The following is a 17139-nucleotide window of genomic DNA, read 5'->3' on the forward strand; positions in this document are numbered from 1 at the left end:
TGCTATTTATTTTTCCAGTATTTGTAACGCATTCTGTCTTGATGCCACATCAGAATTTCTGTGAGGTTATAGCCGATGGTTAATTGAGAATGATCACATACAGTAGATGGTGTGCTGATTGAGGTCACAAGAAATGTACACATGCTCTTCTGATCTCTAGCGTTACGCTTTCCAGAACAAATGCTGTCTGTGATTTGGAATCAAGTTTTTCCATTCATCCACATACCTGAGTTTGATCCTACGGAAAAGTCATTTAATGATTACGACAACGAGTCAATCATATTCGTGGCACTCTCATACCTCGAAACGAGTCACCTGTTTCGAACTTATATGCTACAGTAAAACTGGGCTTTTGAGAGTCACTGTGCATCTTGCAACTGCTCCTCAGACTCTGCCCTACCGTCTCTGAAGCTTTGCGCATGTGATCGTTCGAATTTAAGCCGGAACTGAACAGAAGTTTGGAGAGAGCTCTATCTACCACACTCTGCAGCCATTTTAGAAACAGGCTAAGCTGTGTTAGTGCAACAAGACCGTGTTTTGACGATTCGGTGGAAATGGGAACATGTTGTCATAGCCAACTGAATACGATGTGAAAGGTCAGTGCCAAATGAAGCTCGTTCCTGCAACATGAGGTAGTATAGAAGACAGTACGATCTGTTATGGTGGTGCTTCTTATCGAGAAACTTTGGAAGTCTCAACATCAAATGGTTCAAATGGCTCGAAGCACTAGGGGACTAACATCTGAGCTCATCAGTCCCCTAGACTTAGAACTGCTTAAACCTAACTAACCTAAGGACATCACACACATCCATGCCCCTGGCAGGATTCGAACCTGCGACCGTAGCGGTCACGCGGTTCCAGACTGAAGCGTCCAGAACCGCACGGCCACATCGGCCGGCACGAGCATGGGGATGGGAAAGTTTGTGCCAGTGGAAACACTAACGAATTGAGAGCAGTCTCGGTGCAGCAGCTGCTCATGTTTTGTAGCTGAAATGTATGTGAATGTCGAATAGGCAGAGGATATATATCCCTGCCTCGACTGCCTTATCTCGCTCCTCACATGAAAAAAAAATCTACTTCATATGATAACTGCGCATCATTAGTTCAGTCACGTTTATTTTTCTTTTTGTTGGGCCACAATGTTCGGGCTGCACTCATGTGGACCACCATGATTTACTCTCCTTCACTTCTCTTCATCTCAGAGTAGCCCTTACATTTAAACACACACTTACCAATCAGTCATGAACTATCTGGAGGCCGGCCGATGTGGCCGAGCGGTTCTAGGTGCTGCTTAAACCTAACTAACCTAAGGGCATCACATATATCCATGCCCGAAGCAGGATTCGAACCAGCGACCGCAGCAGCAGCGCGGTTCCTGACTGAAGCGCCTACAACCATTAGGCCACAGCGGCCACTATAAAAGATCTCATAATTTCATTAGATAGAGAAGTTGATAAGATTTTTACCACATTTCTCTCTTCTAGTATATCGAAAACTAACTCCGTATGTGTGTCGGCATCACGCATATGTGGCGATCCTATTAAATATGCAGGCACTGATCCATTGTACATAACAGTGTTAAGTGTATCAGTTGCAAGAGAGGTCTGCGTCAAGATCTAAACTGATATTAACATTCTTACATTCATTGTCTTTCTCATAGGAAACTAGACATTACACAGTGTAAATCACATTGTTGCAGCTGCCACCTCAAAACACACACTGGATGATTTTAAATAAAAGACAGTCACAACATAAAGAAACTGGAAGAGTTTTGTAGTGTTGTGTAACGTTTCAAAACTTCTGTCCTAAGGTAACCGATGGCTTCAGCATTTAAACTGATCTGTCACAGTGATGGGATAGCTGATGGTGCTGTGTTCAGTTTCGACTGATTCCTCATATTTCAGTCATGTACCCGATCTCTGTTTCGGTGCTGGTCGTCCCCACAAGGTGTTGTCCCTCCACTCTCTTTTTCGATCTCAAACAAGCGATGTCACTGAATCATTATGTGGTAATCAAAGGCATACCAGTGGACAGATGGGATGGAAAAGACACCATCAATGTACTGTAATAATAAGAGTCACAGTTGATAGTGTGAACAATTTTAGCAATTTTACCATACTTTCAACATTGACCAATGACACAGAATCATATTTTCCAGGTTCTGTATCACTGCTAAACCGCACCTCCTCTATTTTCCGAGTACCACTGTGAATGTAGATAGATGACTGAGCAGTACGTCCATCCATTGTTAATTCTCGAACATATGCAGCGAAGTATACCAGACAAAAATCTACATATTATTAGTACTCCGACCATACTGCATATATGCGTGGAAGTCACAGGACATTCTCTCATTCCTAGGATAAATTTAGAGATTGAAAGATCTCCTTGCACTGTCTTTCAACCCACCCTGCAACACTGGCACCAACTTCATCTGCAAACTGACGAGAAGTAGACCGTTACATTCCACGTGTCATGAAGGAATGGAATGTGCCGCGTCTATAAATGCTGCTCCGCATCCATTCAAGAGCACAATATTTCTCCAGATGCGCGCACGTCGAGGTGCTTGCCACCCCTTATTGGAGTGTTGTAAATGGAAGTGTTGTAATGTAACAGCAGACTGTTAAGAACGACAAGAAACAGGTGGTTTTTATGTATAATGGAGCTTCAGACGGATGAAGCAGTTTACGTAAATAAACTACGCTATCAATTCTAAAGGATTGTTCTAGTATCTTGGATCAGTACCAAGAAGGTATTGGTAAGAGAGGACATAAACACATGCACTCCTAAGGTTACACGTTTCTGCACGTAAAACTGGCTACAACGTTAGATCGTTGCAGTTTCTGACCTATTGGTCATGTGGTACACAGTACTGTTAATATTACAATGTAAGAAATACATTCCCCGTGCATGACGTACAACCTTCTAGCAGATTTCTCCACGATAAACTATGGTGACAAACTGCAAAATGAAAAAAACTACTTCCTTAAAACATTAATTCGGTGTCATCCATGTACAATACACCTTTCCACTATTCACATCCGATCACGGTTCAGGAATTATACTATGCTCGCATCCCTCCTATAATATGATCGTTACTAACAGAGAATACCTCTTACAAGGAAACAGATAAATGCATAGCAGCGGCGACTTCCGAAATTACACGTCATGAAGCCACTAACTCTGTCAACAGGACATCTGTCAAGCAGATGTAAACACGGGGATTGCAGTGCCTTACAAACACCTGTCGCTAACTTACACTGACTTAGTTATGAAACTGAAAATGGTTCAAAATAGCTCTGAGCACGATGCGACTTAACTTCTGAGGTCATCAGTCGCCTAGAACTTAGAACTAATTAAACTTAACTAACCTAAGGACATCACAAACATCCAGGCCCGAGGCAGGACTCGAACCTGCGACCGTAGCGGTCACGCGGTTCCAGACTGAAGCACCTAGAACCGCTCGGCAACAGGGCCGGCTATGAAACTGACGTCTCGATTTTATAGCCAAGATACGACAGAGGAATGAAGTATGTCGCGTAAATCTTCGTTCGTTTAGAGGAATGTGTCGAAACAGGATGTTCACTTTTGATTACACATGGAATGGAAGTCGTCTGATTACTGAGAGGTTCGCTCTTGACTATCACAAGTAGACAATGCTCAAAGTCACACACAGAACACGCAGCTGTATATGAGTCGAAAGCAGGCTATGTCACACAGCTGATGCATCCTGACAGCACAACGGAAGAAAATGGTCAAATGACCTGCAGCAACATCTCCCTCTCTCTCTAGAATGCGTCATCAGTCTACCATTAAATCGTACCGCATTACAACTCCATCTCAATCGATTACTCCATGCACTCTACGTCATCCTTTAACGCAGATGCAATAAGTTTAGAGGCACGGGGCACTAATTTTTTTTCCAATAAAGTATGAAAGACAACAGCCAACTCGTGAGTATCATTATTACCTCCAGAGACATACAGTAGAATGCTGCCTCGGCGAAAAAATAACTGTGTCCCTGGTTCCCGTTGCTTCCAAGTCAACGTTTTTTCGTTTTCCTCTAGCTGTCACATACTCGTTCTCATGTACAAGAACTGTTCCCCGCCAGTCATAAGATACGGAAGTACTTCCTTCTGGGGAACATTCAATAAGGCTTCCATGGGACCTGTGGTAGTATTCGAAGGCTTCATAACATCTGCGGACTACGTGAACATTATTGCTGATAACTTACATCTCTTCTTGCTTGATGTCTTCACCGACGGCAGTGGCCTCTTCCAGCAAGATAATCGTATCACATCGCTAGAATGCCACTGCATTGGTTTGAAGAACGGGATACTTAATTGACATTGATGGTTTGGACAGAAATTTTGCCTGATCTGACCCCGATAGAACACATCTGGAACCCTATCAAGTGCCAGCTGAGAGGCCAGAAACCACCAGCAGATGATTTACGAGCATTGTGTGATCTCTTTATTTGACATCCGGTGTTACCTACCTCTGGAAAACTGTCAAAGACTTGTCGTATCCGTGATGTGCCTAATCTTTGTTACACTGCTTTGCAAAATGGACCGATATGCTACTAAACAGGTGGTCATAATGACATGTGGAATAATCGGGTCTATTGGCGGATGTTTGTGTCGCTCTGGCACAATATTTCGGCCACGTATCTCGTTGCCTTCTTCGGGTGCTATCTGAGACTGCCGTATTGGAGGATCTTGTCCAGTATTTATGCCCAGAGGGCGCTGGAAGCTCTGTTTGCCGTCCGCGCCCGCCTGGCACTGCTTGTAAGGTGTTCTCTCCTCACCAAAGCTCCCTCAGACCTCCGCGCCCGACTTGGTCGCCATCTGTGGCAGCTCTCTGAGACTCCTCCTGTGTCGAGCGTTCCGTTCGCGGTCCGCGCCCGCCTGGTGCTGCTGCTGAGGTTTTGGCCCTTCCCTGGTGCTCCCACGGACGTCCGTGCCCGGCTCGTCCACCATCTGTTGTCGTGGCAGCTGTCTGGGGCCGGACCCGCGTTTCGCGTTCCGTTCGTGGTCCGCGCTCGCCTGGCGCTGCTTGTAATTTGTTGTCTCTTCTCTGGTGCTCCGTTGGACGTTCGCGCCCGATTCGGTCGTCATCTGTGGTCGTGGCAGCTCTCTGAGGCCTGTCCTGCGTTGGGCGCTCCGTTCGCGGTCCGCGCCCGCCTGGCGCTGCTCCTGAGGTGTTGGCACTTCCCTGGTGCTCTGACGGTCATCCGCGCCCGGTTAGTCCAACATCTGCGGTCGTGGCGGCTGTCAGAGGCCCGTCCCGCGTCGGGAGTTGCGTTTGCGGTCCGCGCCCGCCTTGCGCTGCTCCTGCTACTACATCTTGAGTTTCTTGGTTCCTTTCATTGGGCCCTGATAAGCTCCAGAGCCGGAATCCACGCCGAGCCGAGCTGTCTCGGTTTATTAGGTTGTCTGTGACTTTGATCTTGATGGCCTCCTTTATGACACTGTCCCAAAATCTTGACGTCGGTGTCACAATTTTGGTGTTGTTGTAGTCCATTGAGTGGCCGAGCCTCAGACAGTGCCTGTCCGAGTGTGGTGTTCCTCTGGTGTTCTTTGCACCTGACATCCACCGTCCTGGTTGTCTGGCCAATGTATGACTTTCCACACTGGCAAGGGATGTTGTAAATGCCTGGTTTACGTAGCCCCAGGTCGTCCTTCACACTCCCTAGCATTGTCCCAATCCTGGAGGGTGGACAGAAGATACACTTTATATCATATTTTCAAATAATTCTGCTGGTCTTTGCAGAAATAGGTCCAGCTTATGGCAGGTATGCCACCTTCTTCGCCTCCTCTGGCTCCTCCTCTGTACCAGAGCGACACAATCATCTGGCAGTAGACCCGATTATTCCACATGTCAAGATTTCGCCGGGAAAGCCAGGAGAGTTACAGGTGGTTATAATGTTTCGGCCTATCAATGCAGATTTTATATCAAACGTCAGACGCACTTTGTCTGATACCTGGCAGTGTTCTCATTTTCCAAAAGCCTCACAAGCAAGGGTTGTGTAGATGTTTTCGATGTCTCTTGTAACATGCCTTCTTTATCTAAGCATTATCGCTACAAATAGCTTAGAACAGTAGTTGAACTACCTGTAGGAACGACAAGGACCGACTGAAATATGAAATTTGTCACTTGTTACACTATTACGGTTCGAGAACCACATGGACTCTCCCGCTTCTCAGAAAACAAAAAATTTCCTTTCAAAGGCCGTGTAGTCCACCTTCAGGTAATATTTGTTACGTAGAGCCACGCTGTCTGTGACAGCAAATGAAACGAGAGCCTGTACAGCGTCGTAAGAGTTTTAATAGATTCAAACATCTTTGTAATTCTTTTTGTTCCGGTAAGTAACTGCGCACAGTGGTATTCCATCCATGCTATAGTTACTCGTATATCTAATGTTTCAGTTTTTACTTCCAGTCCAGAGTACATGACAAATCTCTGTGTGCAGTTACTCACTCTATCGAAAATAATTATATAGTCCTTACAGTGTATAAAAGCGCTTTGTTTCACATGATGTGTTAGACAGCGTGGTGTGCATAAGAGATTGTAGCTGAAAAATTTTAAAATATGAATTATCTGGGTGATGCACCGGTGTTGTACACTGCGGTTGTAATTATAATTCCTTAGGAATGGTGCCAAATCTCTCTTTACAGTTAGCGACTGTAATGAAAATAATTATATAATCTGAGGATACTGGAATTTTTTTATTCCATCCGTCTCATTTGCATTAACACACAATTTTTGCTGCAGTGCTTACCGATTTCAGGCCGTCACACCCGTTCTCTAACAACGCACCTTGTTAGGAACCGCAACTAGTCAGACATATTGTTCCAAAACGCTCGAATAGCTCCTGTACAAAAACTCCAACTATGGCCAACAAGTATCCTCATCGATATTAGTCTAGCCTTCTATTGTTAATCTGACTGACAAGGGGAGGCCGCCAATTGTGAAATTCAGATTCAATTCATACTGCGCATGATAAAAGCTCATGGCCAGAGGTGTAATGTGGCAAAGCACCAAGATGCACTTCTCAGCCGTTGTCGAGAAAATCGACAGTTAAAATAAACCGTTGCGGTGAAATACTCTCAACGTTGAATAATTATCGACAACGTCGTGGCGCAGCGGTAAGCGCTCAGGTTCGTAATCCGAAGGTCGCCGGATCGAATCTCGCGCCATGCAATTTTTTTTTTTAGTATTTGTTTTTTGTTATTCAAATGTGTCTATACACACACACACACACACACACACACACACACACACATATATATATATATATATATATATATATATATATATATATATATATATAAAATTCCCGGCAATCAGTTGCAACAATTATGCGTATAATAAGTTGTTGAAGGTCGTTTGTCGTGGAAAAACTGGCGACTTCGAACATCATTATGTTTTCCGCAAACAAAGTTGTATTTAGCAAATGTTATTAATTGTCTTCATAATGTTAACCACGTATAGTTAACGGAAGACGTAGAAATGATATTCCGAAACGAATACGTATAGCGTAAGTCAAATGTTCGAATTAGAATAGAAACCCCACGAACACAAATTTGCTGTGTTAGGTATGAAATATAAGCTCCGTTACAGGCTCGTTACACATGAAGCACAGATGTTGAATGGCGCGAAACGAGCCGCCGCATAAAAGCGTAGTTGCCTGCTAACTTCGAAAGAAGGTAGATGCGGTCCCTAGCGCAACTTATAACATCGTCGAAAATCAGTGCGGACGTGAGAGCTTTGGTACACCCTGTTAAACAAACGGAAAAATGGAGGCGGTACAATTGGAGAGCGATCCGCCTTCACCAAAATGCATAAGCAATTCATTAATAATTTATATATATATATATATATATATATATATATATATATATATATATATATATTTGAATTACAGAAAAACTAATAATAAAAAGAAATGTTGCACGGCGCGAGATTCGATCCGCCGACCTTACGATTACAAACACGAGCGCTTACCGCTGCACCACCACGCTGTATAACGCTGTATAAAATTATTAACAATAGAGAGCATTTCACCGCAACGGTTTCTTTTAACTGTCGATTTTCTCGACAACGGCTGAGAAGTCCATCTTGGTGCTTTGCCACATTACACATCTGGCCATGAGCTTTTATTATGCGCAGTATGAATCGAATCTGAATTTCACAATTGGCGGCCTCCCCTTGTGAGTTTGGTTGGGTCAGTCAGGTACAACAGTAGCCACATAGACTAATATCTGTGAGAGGACTTGTTGCTAACAATTGGACTACATGTAAGGAACTGTTAGTGTCTTTTGGCACCATGCTGTATGACCAGTTACCGTTAATAACCGGTAACCACAGCAGCAAAATTTATATATTAATGTAAGTGAGACAGATAAAATAAAGAGATCCAGTTTCCTCAGTACCGAACAGCTCCGGACCTACCGTCTCGTGGCAGCATGTCTCGAATTAGCAAATCACAAAGACGTTTCACTGTATATGCTCTATGCTTCCGTTGCTGACACCGATAGTTTGATCTGCAGTTGGTATTCAAGCTACTGAAACTGGTCATTACTTTAAAGTTAAATGCTATTTTGGCAATACATAGAAAATTTTGAAAATTTGAAAAAGTAGTATTGAAAGTTTTTAAAATTTTTGTAATTTCATACTGGAAACCCTTTGCTCGCCAATTGTACTTGAGCTCTGAGTCGATTCGTGATTCCTGCACGGATAATGTAATTCGTAGTGAACTACCCTACAGATGTGCGGGCTCAAGACTTTAACTGTGCATTTGGGGTACGTTAGTATTTTGTCCAACAACCAAGGCGTCACGAAATGACCTTGTATTTCGACAGCCCAGCGCTTCAGATTCTGTAGCATCAGCGCCCACGTCATCTGCTCCTGGTGCCTGTTTGCAGTTAATAAAACGAACTCTCGGCAAACAACAGCGCGGGTGCGTCAGTGTTTACACGCTTGGTTGCCGGCAGCTCCCCACAGCAAGTGCTCGCGTCGGCCTGGGACAGATAAGACGGGCGGGGTGGCGCCCGGGCCTGATAAACACGGTGTGTATGTGTATGTGTGTGTGCGTGTGTGTGTGTGTGTGTGATGGGGGAAGTGTGACGAGGGGGGGGGGGGGGGGGAGGGGTGGCGGCGAGGCGCCGAGAGGGGTGTGATATGGAAGGCCTATCAGCTCCCCGGCAGCGTCACGGCGTTAATGAAAATCACGCGTCGAGGTTTTGCAATTTGACAAATCAAATATTTAGTCAACATTGCATAATGTTTAGCTTGTACAGTTTGAGCGTCGAAGACGAGTAAACAATGAAAATAAATTTATTATCCTGCGGGATCGGTGACGTAATCCGAATTCTCGTGATGGAACCTTGCCGCGATACGTCATTATTTATGACACTCGGATGAGAAAGAAACTGGTACACCAAAAGGAACTCTACAGGGCACGGCAGGAAGTACTTTGCCCAGTATACGATTTTAAGTCACATTCCATTCGCCTATCAAGCGAGACCAAAATAGCAACCAACTCTACATGTACGCTCCGTAATCTCTGTTTCTCGTTATCACTGCGTTGGACAGACGACGGAAGATGAGGAACACATGTACAGTCTTCTCCCAATAAGTATTGCCTAAACTTATCCCACATTGGTTCCCCTAGATCCATACATTTCTTCCAGAGAAAGTTCCCTAAACATTTTCGTCAAATATTCTTGTTGATTATACTGATCTCTTATAATCCTAGCAGCGTGATTCTGCATTCTCTGAATGTCTGTTGGCTCACCTACCTGGTAAATGGAACAATATCTCAGAGTTGTTTATAGTGGTGTCTTGTATACAGTTTGCGCTAAACATAGGCCAGATTTTCTCAGAATCGTCTCAACGAATTCAAATGTTCCAGACGGTTTCCCTGTAAGTGATACTAAGTGTTTTCTCCTGTTTGTGTCTTTTCTGGTTTTATGGTTCAAATGGTTCTGAGCACTATGGGACTAAACATCTGTGGTCATCAGTCCCCTAGAACTTAGAACTACTTAAACCCAACTAACCTAAGGACATCACACAACACCCAGTCACCACGAGGCAGAGAAAATCCCTGACCCCGTCGGGAATCGAACCCGGGAACCCGGGCGCGGGAAGTGAGAATGCTACCGCACGACCACGAGCTGCGGACTCTGGTATTATGAAAAGTTATTTAAATAATGTGACGTACTGCAGAATATTTAGCTTTATTTCGTGAGATAAACACCACATTTAACCTCTTTCCATATTTTTGCTTTACATATTGCATTCTACATCAATAATGATAACTTCCACTAATTAATATCCTCACCACACAACAAAAATTAGTCACCCGCACTAGGCATCACACTAATACTATGCAAGACCGCCTCTAACCTTGAAAATGTCTTCATTTCGGCGAGGAGGATAGTCCACAAGCTTCTTCAGCATAACCAGTTCATTGATGATTAGATCCAATATAGCTACCAAACTGCTGACATACAGGGTGTTAGGTGTATAGATAGACATGTTGTGTGATATTTAGAACCTTAATATGTACCCAATTCACTTGTTTTTCCTCTGTTTCTTTATTCCTACAAACACATCACCTAATTTACTACCTGATGTTCTCTGCGCGGACGCAACGGCGTCCCCAAGTGGACTGTGCCTCTTATTGTAGTCTTTTAATACCTGACCTACTGCCCAGAGGAAAATGTGCGTTAATGGCTTGCTTCTGCCACACGTACTGGTACTTGGAGGCACTAACAAATCTGCAAACTTATTGCTTCTAATGTCTATTATTATTGGTCTTCAGTTAAAGTAAATGCTGATGTAATGTTGTACAATACACTGAGATCAGTAACCAAGAGAAATATTTGCACTTGTACCCCAAAGACCTTGCATTATACTACGTTTCACCCTCTGTTCCAAATATTTTTTAATCGATTACGACCTAAGTTGAACCGCGCTAGGTAGTCCTGCAGTCTAAGGTGCCTTGCCACGGATCGCGTGGCTCCCTCCGTCGGAGGTTCGAATCCTCCCTCGGGCATGGATTTGTGTATTGTCCTTAGCATAAGTTAGTTTAAGTTAGATAAAGTAGTTTGTAAGACTAGAGACAGATGACCTCAGCAGTTTATTCCCATAGGAACTTAACACAAATTTCGAAATTTAAGTTGAAATACGATGCGTAAGCTTTCGTCGAATCAGGAGCGTATGCACGGAGTCCAGCAAATATGGCTGTTTCCATCTTGGAATACTCGCTTGCACACAAGATTCTCAACAAGAAGATGTAGATAGAAGAGCTGAAAGTGGTCTCTGCAAACATTGCACTAAAGGTGCCAGCTAAATTCCTGGTAACAGAAATGAGTGGGCTTAGGGCTGAGTTAGGAAGAAAGAGAACGCAATTTTTGTTGGTCCCTATAGTGTGCAAACGAAAGGACCTCCCACAGACGTTTAACTTAGTAATGCACGACGTGCCTGTGATTAGGGGGCTACACCGATGGCCCGATCGAGAACATTTTCCCACACAATGAACACACACAACTGAAAAAAGAATCACAACGTCAAGGAGTTGTGCGACATAAATGAAAGTTGGTGGACGTATTTCTACACGTGAAAGAAGACATTTACACTACTGGCCATTAAAATTGCTACACCACGAAGATGACGTTCTACAGACGCGAAATTTAACCGACAGGAAGAAGATGCTGTGATGTGGAAATGACTAGCTTTTCAGGGCAGTCACACACGGTTGGCGCCGGTAGCGACACCTACAACGTGTTGACATGAGGAAAGTTTCCAACCGATTTCGCATACACAGACAGCAGTTGACCAGCGCTGCTTGGTGAAACGTTGTTGTGATGTCCCGTGTAAGGAGGAGAAATGCGCACCATCACGTTTCCGACTTTGATAAAGATTGGATTGTAGCCTTTCGGTTTATCGTATCGCGACATTGCTGCTCGCGTTGGTCGAGATCGAATGACTGTTAACAGAATATACAGGGTGATTCAAAAAGAATACCACAACTATAAAAATGTGTATTTAATGAAAGAAACATAATATAACCTTCTGTTATACATCATTACAAAGAGTATTTAAAAAGGTTTTTTTTCACTCAAAAACAAGTTCAGAGATGTTCAATATGGCCCCCTCCAGACACACGAGCAATATCAACCCGATACTCCAACTCGTTCCACACTCTCTGTAGCATATCAGGCGTAACGGTTTGGATAGCTGCTGTTATTTCTCGTTTCAAATCATCAATGGTGGCTGGTAGAGGTGGCCGAAACACCATATCCTTAACATACCCCCATGAGAAAAAATCGCAGGGGGTAAGATCAGGGCTTCTTGGAGGCCAGTGATGAAGTGCTCTGTCACGGGCTGCCTGGCGGCCGATCCATCTCCTCGGGTAGTTGACGTTCAGGTAGTTGCGGACAGATAAGTGCCAATGTGGTGGCGCTCCATCCTTTTTCGTAGGACTCTCCATAGAGTTGATTGTGGAATTTGCAGCTCTCTGCTAGCTCTGCGAATCGATTTTCCTGGGTTGCGAACAAATGCTTGCTGGATGCGTGCTACATTTTCATCACTCGTTCTCGGCCGTCCAGAACTTTTCCCTTTGCACAAACACCCATTCTCTGTAAACTGTTTATACCATCGTTTAATACACCACCTATCAGGAGGTTTAACACCATACTTCGTTCGAAATGCACGCTGAACAACTGTCGTCAATTCACTTCTGCCGTACTCAATAACACAAAAAGCTTTCTGTTGAGCGGTCGCCATCTTAGCATCAACTGACGCTGACGCCTAGTCAACAGCGCCTCAAACGAACAAATGTACAACTAAATGAAACTTTATAGCTCCCTTAATTCGCCGACAGATAGTGCTTAGCTCTGCCTTTTGTCGTTGCAGAGTTTTAAATTCCTAAAGTTGTGGTATTCTTTTTGAATCACCCTGTATAATCGGTGGGTTCAGGAGGGTAATACGGAAAGCCTTGCTGGATCCCAACGGCCTCGTATCACTAGCAGTCGAGATGACAGGCATCTTATCCGCATGGCTGTAACGGATCGTGCAGCCACGTCTCGATCCCTGAGTCAACAGATGGAGACGTTTGCAAGACAACAACCATCTGACGGAGGAGATAGAGAAGATCCAAAGAAGAGCGGCGCGTTTCGTCACAGGGGTATTTGGTAACCGTGATAGCGTTACGGAGATGTTTAATAAACTCAAGTGGCAGACTCTGCAAGAGAGGCGCTCTGCATTGCGGTGTAGCTTGCTCGCCAGGTTTCGAGAGGGTGCGTTTCTGGATGTGGTATCGAATATATTGCTTCCCCCTACTTATACCTCCCGAGGAGATCACGAATGTAAAATTAGAGAGATTAGAGCGCGCACGGAGGCTTTCAGACAGTCGTTCTTCCCGCGAACCATACGCGACTGGAACAGGAAAGGGAGGTAATGACAGTGGCACGTAAAGTGCCCTCCGCCACACACCGTTGGGTGGCTTGCGGAGTATCAATGTAGATGTAGATGTAGATCTGCAGGAATAGTTCGACGACGTTTGCAGCAGCATGGACTATCATCTGAGAGACCATGGCTGCGGTTACCCCTGACGCTGCATCACAGACAGGAGCGCCTGTGATGGTGTACTCAACGACGAACCTGGGTGCACGAATGGTAAAATGTCATTTCTTTCCGGATGAATCCAGGTTCTGTTTACAGCATCATGATGGTCGCATCCGCGGCTGGCGACATCTCGGTGAACGCACATTGGAAGCGTGTATTCGTTATCGCCATACTGGCGTATCACCCGGCGTGATGGTATGGGGTGCTATTGGTTACACGTCTCGGTCACCTCTTGTTCACATTGACGGCACTTTGAACAGTGGACATTATATTTGAGATGTGTTATGACCCGTGGCTCTACCCTTCTTTCGATCCCTGCGAAAGCCTATATTTCAGCAGGATAATGCACGATCGCATATTGCAGGTCCTGTACGGGCCTTTCTGGATACAGAAAATGTTCGATTACTGCCCTGGCCAGTACATTCTCCAGATCTCTCACCAAGTGAAAACGTCTGGTCAACGGTGGCCGAGTAACTGGCTCGTCACAATACGCCAAAAAATGATTCAAATGGCTCTGAAAACTATGGGACTTAACATCTGATGTCATCAGTCCCCTAGAACTTAGAACTACTTAAACCTAAATAACCGAAGGACATCACACACATCCATGCCCGAGGCAGGAGTCGAACCTGCCAATGGAGGGGTCGCGCGGTTCCAGACTGAAGCGCCTTGAACCGCTCAGCCACACTGCCCGGCCCACAATACGCCCGTCACTACCCTTGATGAACTGTGGTATCGTGTTAATGCTGCATGGGAAGCTGTACCCGTACACGCCATCCAAGCTCTGTTTGACTCAATGCCCAGGCGTATCAAGGCCGTTATTACGGCCAGAGGTGGATGATCTGGGTACTGATTTCTCAGGATCTATGCACCCAAATAACGTGAAAATGTAATGACATGTCAGTTCTAGTATAATATATTTGTCAAATGAATACCCGTTTATCATCTGCATTTCTCCTTGGTTTAGCAATTTTAATGGCCAGTAGTGTATTTATATTTCGCGCCAATCATATCAGACTTGCGCTTCTAATGAAAGCATACAACGTTTGCTTTAAATACACGCTGTAAAAGACGTGAGTATTGGTTACTTTTGAAATCGAACGTGATGAGTTGACGTCTGTCAAGAGTGCCTTTAAGGAGACAAGGCCGCCGTTATCAACTCCTCATTAAAATTCAACGAGATCATGTAGTAGGGCTACGGAAGCTGAATATTCCTTCTGCCATATTGCGGAAAGACTTGACAGGAATGAAGCCACTGTACATAATTATTGGCAGCTGTGGTCATGAGGAGGTAAGGTCAGCAGAAGAGCGGACACCAGACGGCCGCCATGCACTACCGTGAGGGAAGACCATCATGTTCTGCTTATGGCTCTGGCACATCGTACTGCGTATGTAACAGTAATTTGAGCAGCACCACAGTGATGCAACAAACTCTTACAAATCGGTTGCTTCAAGGACAGCTCAGAGCCAGGTGCCCCGTAGCATGCATCCTACTGACCCCATGTCACAGACATTTGGGACTTAACTGGGGCTAAGCGAGAGCTCACTGCAGAGTACTGTGGAGGTCTGTTATGTTTTATGATGAAAGCTGGTTCTACTGCAGTCCCAGTGACGGCCATCAGCTGGCTATAAGTAGGCCCCTTGAGGTCCTGGTGCAACCTATCGAAGTGCTAGACTCAAAGAACAAAGACTAGGAGTTATGGTCTGGGGTGCAATTTCGTATGTCAGCAGGAATACTCTCGTGGTTATCTCACGAATCCTGACTGCAAATTTGTACGTCAGTCTACTGATTCGACCTGTTCTTCTACCGTTCATGAAGAGCATACGAGAGTGTTTTATCCAGCGGGATGATGCTGGCTCACATACCGTTAATGTAACCCAGCAAGCTCGGGATGTTGCCATTGTAAGTAGACTGTATAGGTTTTTTTATTGGTAACGCCACATAGCGCTCTGTATGAAAATCACTGGCTGTGCTGTGTGCAGTCTGTGGCTGGTTTGCATTGTTGTCTGCCATTGTAGTGTTGGGCATCTAGATGTGAACAGCGCGTAGCGTTGCGCAGTTGGAGGTGAGCCGCCAGCAGTGGTGGATGTGGGGAGAGAGATGACGGAGTTTTGAAATTTGTAAGACTGGATGTCATGAACTGCTATATACATTATGACTTTTGAACACTATTGAGGTAAATACATTGTTTGTTCTCTATCAAAATCTTTCACTTGCTAACTATGCCTATCAGTAGTTAGTGCCTTCAGTAGTTTGAATCTTTTATTTAGCTGGCAGTAGTGGCGCTCGCTGTATTGCAGTAGTTCGAACAACGAAGATTTTTGGTGAGGTAAGTGATTTATGAAAGGTATAGGTTAATGTTAGTCAGGGCCATTCTTTTGTAGGGATTTTTGTAAGTCAGATTGCGTTGCGCTGAAAATATTGTGTGTCAGTTTAAGCACAGTCATGTATAATTGTTCAAAGGGGACGTTTCATATGGCGACCCTTAGCCGAGGATACCTCACGGAATCTTCTGATTTTTTCATGTAGTTTGTGTAATTAGTGTAGCTTTTGTTTATTGCTACCGCGTAATTATAGAGAGAATTGCCTTTGTAGTTGTATTTTTTCTTTGTCGTACACAGTTGTGGCATGCATGTCAATTTGCACCAAGTATTTTGCAGCTGCGCTTGCAATTAACTAGATATCATTTTCAGTGCCATGTTAATGTGTTTTCTTACTTTGCTCTTCAAATTGCGCTTTTCTGTGTTGTCGTGTGAAACATTGTGACAATAATGGCGTGTGAAAAACCTAAGTAAACTGAGAAATAATAGTGACGACAAGCGTAGCTTATCAGCGCCGCCGAGTAATGAATTAACCAATGTTGAAAGTAGTAATTTGGTAATTGTGCATAGGGAAATGGAGCGGGCTGCAAATAATGCTGTAGGCAGTGAAACAATTAGTGAACAGGGAAGCATTATCGATCGATCGGTCGGCAAGAGCTCACCTCAGGAATCCTAAATGACAGGACACAATCTTGCAAATACTGTAGATTTTGGTTTTGCGTCCTCACCGTTTTCTCAAATAAGTCAAGACACGTTTTCTGCTTGTCAAAATGTGAATGTTGCCGGTGCAAATTCTCTGCCGAAAAGCATAGAGGAAAAGATTCCAGACACTAATACATTATTATTGCAATTACTGCAACGAATGGAACAAAATCAGAGACAAATACAGCAAAAGCTTCAAAAGTTAGACACAATGGAACAAAATCAGAGACAAACACAGCAAAAGCTTCAAAAGTTAGACTCAATGGAAAAAAATCTTCGGAAGTTAGACACCACACTTGAACAGACACGTGAAGATTTAACTACTCAGTTACATAACATTGAATCGAAATGTCAAAAAGTCTGTAATGACGTAAAAACACAAATTTGTGAGCACTTTCGACCAATTTTTTCGCGTCATGAAAATGCATTACAGAATCACGAAGCAGCCATAAAAGAACTGCAAACTATTGTTCATGAAAA

Source organism: Schistocerca piceifrons, chromosome 1, assembly GCF_021461385.2.
Source record: "Schistocerca piceifrons isolate TAMUIC-IGC-003096 chromosome 1, iqSchPice1.1, whole genome shotgun sequence".
NCBI classification, from domain to species: Eukaryota; Metazoa; Arthropoda; class Insecta; order Orthoptera; family Acrididae; genus Schistocerca; species Schistocerca piceifrons.